The sequence below is a fragment of the Rhynchophorus ferrugineus genome, unplaced genomic scaffold (assembly GCF_030347505.1).
Source record: "Rhynchophorus ferrugineus isolate W39M unplaced genomic scaffold, kcgeb_rfMv2 rfM11, whole genome shotgun sequence".
Lineage (NCBI taxonomy): Eukaryota > Metazoa > Arthropoda > Insecta > Coleoptera > Curculionidae > Rhynchophorus > Rhynchophorus ferrugineus.
Genome location: NW_027472590.1, coordinates 12,263,035 through 12,268,192, shown reverse-complemented (window position 1 = coordinate 12,268,192; position 5,158 = coordinate 12,263,035). Strand labels below are relative to the sequence as shown.

General features: G+C 30.3%; 1 long non-coding RNA gene across 1 annotated transcript; it reads left to right on the top strand.

The window, feature by feature from the left end:
* Positions 1–4,329: 4,329 nt before the first annotated feature.
* On the top strand, positions 4,330–4,775 carry LOC143204782 (uncharacterized). The gene is made up of 4 exons (XR_013007675.1): positions 4,330–4,463; positions 4,526–4,572; positions 4,627–4,670; positions 4,728–4,775. It is a non-coding gene; the product is annotated as an uncharacterized LOC143204782 (long non-coding RNA).
* The last annotated feature ends 383 nt before the right edge of the window (positions 4,776–5,158 follow it).

Genomic DNA, 5,158 nt, shown 5'->3' with positions numbered 1-5,158 from the left:
TTTAATTTAGTATCAGCATTGCACCCGTGCGAAGCCGGGGCGGGTCGCTAGTTAATAATAAATTAGATTCAATAATATTAGTTATTAATAAATAAATAATAAAGTTACTTGAGAATATATTTGATATGAGAGTTACGCTGAGATAGCAAAAATGTTTAACTACTACACTTGATGCATAAACACTAATGATAGCCAAAAACTGTAGAGGCAGTGAGAGAAGGCTTATAGTTTGGAAGAAATAGGACACCATCTTCGTTATCATCTCTACTCCGTCCTGTTTCCTGGGTGAGAAGTGACACTAGCAGACACATGGAGAGGATAACTTACCCAGTGATAATAATTGATGTTATCGAGCGGGATAAAAAATGATATTAAAACGACTATTAAAAAGCAGGTGTTGGTGACAGAAAAATGAAAATTTAGGGTTGTATGTGTTTTTTAATGCCACATAATAAAAAAATAAAATTTATCCAAAAAAAGTGTTTGGGGTGGACACCCCTTATCACTTAGGGGTTTGAAAGATAGATAGTAGCCGATTCTCAGATCTACTGAATATGCATAAAAAATTTCATAAAAATCGGTCAAGCCGTTTCGGAGGAGTATGGGAACGAGCATTGTGACATGAGAATTTTATATATAAGATATAATTTAAATTAAAAAAAATATATTAAAATGTTTTTTTAAAACGGAAAACGTAATTTTTCTGCCCTTTACTTAAAATAATAATGATGTAAAAATCCTTAATAAGTGCAAAAAAATTACTGTTATTTTCATTTCAGAGTTTCATTTCCTACAAGACAAGATGATAAACGATTTAACAAACTAAAATGGATTTAATTCCTGAGCTGTTTTCGTGATCTCCACTTAGCAATATTTAGATATATAATAAGGCAATTTTATAAATTCCTATCGCCTTTCTTCGGATCTTTAACACCTATGTATGCTACATTTTTGACCGTTGCACAGTTAAAGTGAAAGTTAATTTATAATGATGGGTTTCCTATAAAGTTTTAACCTAGCCTGTTAAAATAATTGCAGTGCCAATTTTAAAAGGGCGTATATTATGGATAGATATCTGAGATACAGGGCATAATTTTTTTAAAAGCTGGATTTTAGAAATAGGTAAATTTGCTGTGTCAAGGGAATGGGATTAAATATTTTGGCAAGATTCCGTTGATAAATTCATAAGATAAGATAAAATATGTATTATATGTATGATAAGTAAAATATGTATGTAGATTAACACCAACCAGTGATGCCAAAATATTCAGTAATAAAATAGATTGTGTCTGTAAAGTTGGGCTTAATGCTATAACCTATAAAAGCTCATGAATATTTAGTGACAAAGGTCATAATATTAGAGCTAATTTGATGCAATACCATCTCGATTTCTTACTGAAAATTTAGCTGATATTATATTTATAACTAATTAAACCATTTCAGTGACAGTGGAATATAAATATGATGGGTGATTACTGCTCGTCATTTCAATGAAATAAAAAATAAGGAGGTAGTATTTTTATTTAGTAATTTAAAACTATTTTCTATAAAAATTATTATAATTAATATTAAATTTAAAAATAAAAATAATATTAAATTTGATAAGTTTTGCCTGTATTTTAATAATTGTGAACTATCTGATATCAACTATTTGATATATAATAAAGTTACAGCATACAACATATATAAGATTTAATATAAATAACAAACAGATTTAAAATAGTTTTAAAAAATATCTAAATTATTACTTACGTAAGTTGTTTGTTTTGTTATATATTTTAAAGTCTCCTTTTACCAACTATGGGATTATCTGGACTGGGCCTATAGTTAAAAGTGGGCTCCGAACCACGGTCCTCAGCATTAAGCCTACCGACTGGCGAGTGACCAACTTTAGAAATCATCCCAGAAGACATCCGGTCCTACCAAGCCTGGTTACTGGCGTGACTAGGATCAATTTCCTTGTCGGATTTTACATTCTTGACAAAAACATTCACAAGTAGGAGGACCGTTCCATTGCCTTTACCAAGCCGGCTTTGCATGTTGTTTTAATTATACTATTATAATTAAGTTTATGATATAATAATACAGTAAATATATATCGTACATTAATATTGTAAAATCAGCAAAATTTTAAAATAAAGCTATTTCAGGAAATAACAATTATACCAAATAAATATTCGATTAAATAATTGTACTAGTAATAAGTAAAAAAGAATATTACAATATCCTAAAATCTAAGTCACTTATTCGAGTCATCTACGCATTTAAGAGATTTACATGCATTCCCTTACCTACACATCATCATCACATTGCAATCACATGTAATAACGTTAATAAATTTATTATTATAAATTGTTGTAGGTATTGCTTTATCTATTTATCAAGATTTACAGACATAACGTTGGATATATGTTAACGAAGTGAGGAGAGGTCCTTCGGAAGATTCTGTCAGCCCTATAATATTGCAAAAATAGTTAGTAACCGGTTTCATGCTTTACTTCTTTGCCACTATCTAATACTCTGGTAATATTTGCTAATTGTTACGTTTTTTGAACTCCAAAAAGTCACCACTTCTTACCGTTGAAATGTAATTGTTTTTAAAGTAAATTAAAAGTTGTTGTTAGCATCCCTATCCATTTCATAACTTGTATATAAGCAATTTAAAATAAATATTAAAGAAGTTGGCCGTATTAGTACGCGCCAAATCGAATTTTATCGCTTTCTCCATGTAATTAAGTGATCTCATAAAATGCCTTCGATGGAAGTATTTTCTTTGAACCGAGTAGTTATGTTAATTAATTTAAGTAAAAAAATATATTCACGAGACCGACGAAATAAAAAGTTTTATTACCTTATGTAAAACGCCGCGCTCAAGAAAGTTTGTTTTGTCAATTAATGCCCATATATAAATTGCAATAACCATAAATCGAGCTCATCCAACCTCAAGATGTCTTCAGATATTTTACCATATTTTCCAATAATTTAGTCTATTATATATATATATATATATATATATATATATATATATATATATATATATAATATATTTTTAAATATATTTTAAAGTCTCCTTTTACCAACTATGGGTTAATCTGCACTGGACCTACAGTTTAACATGGGCTCGAACCACGGTCCTCAGCATTAAGCCTACCGGATTTTTCCTTGTCAGATCACAAAAATAAATGTACGACCACGCCCCAGCAGGATTCGAACCCGCGGCTATTGCAACAGTAGGAGGACCGTCCTATCGCCTTTACCACTGAACCACCAAGCCGGCAGTATATTATATTGTATGCCTTTGATACTTGATAATGATAGATTAAATGATATTAAATCAAATCTAATTAGGTGTATGATTAATTTTTTAAAGATTTTTTCTTCAAGCTTAAAATTATATTTAAGAAAAAAATATTTTCGTGGTCCTTTGTTGTTTCATAAAGATTAGCTGCAATAATTCGGATTAATGTATATTACAGATTGAAATAAATACTATTTTATATACAGTTTTTCGCTTCCAAAGAACAATAGTTGTACCGTAGGCAAATTGATTGCTATTTATGGCGATTCTTTTTTTACATGAACGCTAGTATCAAAATTGGTTCCAGAAATATTGGGGTCTAAGATGAATGCCCATTCACTGAAAATATCGACGAAATTATTTAAAACACTGAGATAAACCAACCTATTTCATCTTGTGACATCGCTGCTAAACATTGACCCACAAACCATTTACATAAGATTGTTTAACTAAAAAGCTCTTTACTTTGGTCTCACATGATTTCGCAGTGAAAATTTAATTGAATGGAATTTCCAGTTGGAATCTCTGGTGAAATGAAAGGGAATCGAGGGAATGTTTGATCTAATTATTACAGGTGATGTGTTTGATGGAAAAGATTTGTTCATCAATCCACCACTCAAACCTGGCCAAATCGTTTATTCAATACTCGTCAACAACTAACCAAATTGACGAAGGCAATAAAACCAGACAATCCTAATTGATCCGCAGGAAGGGTGACCACATATATCATTTGTCAGTCAGCAAAAATTAAGAGACTTTAACTCAAAAACATTGATGCCTTCGCCTTATATCTCGGATATAGCTCTACCTACGAATACCATTTATTTCGATATCTGCTAAAATCTCGTAATGGCATAAAATTTTCAAAATCGCGCTTAATTTTTTCCCAGAAGTCACAGAGGCTCAAACAGTGACGAAGTTATGGTTTTACTAAGGAAGTAACAAAGCTAATTTTAGTCACTGATTAGTGTTTGAAAACAACATGTAAGTATTCGCTTCCAAAAAAGTTCTAAGAATCCAAATTATTTTAGGTAATTAATATGTCCAACAACCATACCCGATAAGTTTTGACTTTCTGAGGACTTCGAGTTCCTTTTCATATCTCCTCTGAAAATGGATGTGGAAGTTATAATTCATAAACAAAAACATCTAATAAGACTCGATGGTAATGTAGTTGCGTACGACTGTCTATTTAAATAATTCAATATACATTTTCATGAATTTTAGGACCTATACATCTGTAAGAACATCTAACAAGATTCGAGGGGAATATGGTTGTATAGTATTAACTATTTCATTAACTCAATGTACATTCTTATGAATTTTAGGACCTGTATATATGTAAAAACATCTAATAAAACTCGAGGAGAATGTAGCTATAAAGGATTACTTATTTTACTAATTCAATGTACATTTACATGAATTTTAGGACCTGTACTTCTGCAAGAACATCTAACAAGACTCGAGGGGAATGTGGTTGTATAGTATTAACTATTTAACTAACTCAATGTACATTCTTATGAATTTTAGGACCTGTATATATGTAAAAACATCTAATAAGCCTCGAGGGGAATGTAGTTGCATACGACTACCCATTTAACTAATTCAATATACATTTTCATGAATTTTAGGACATGTGTTTTATCATATAGTTGTCCTGTTATAAAATCTATATGCAGCTTTTCTACTTAGATTAAGTGCTTAGATTTTTTTCGATCAGCGGTAACTATGTAAGTATTAATGTAAATAATTAATCTAATCTAGCTATTAGTTCAATGATTTTAAAATTTCTTTATACAAAATTGCCGTTTCCCATTTAGCATTACTTAGTTATTCAGTGTAAAGAGACACTAATAATGT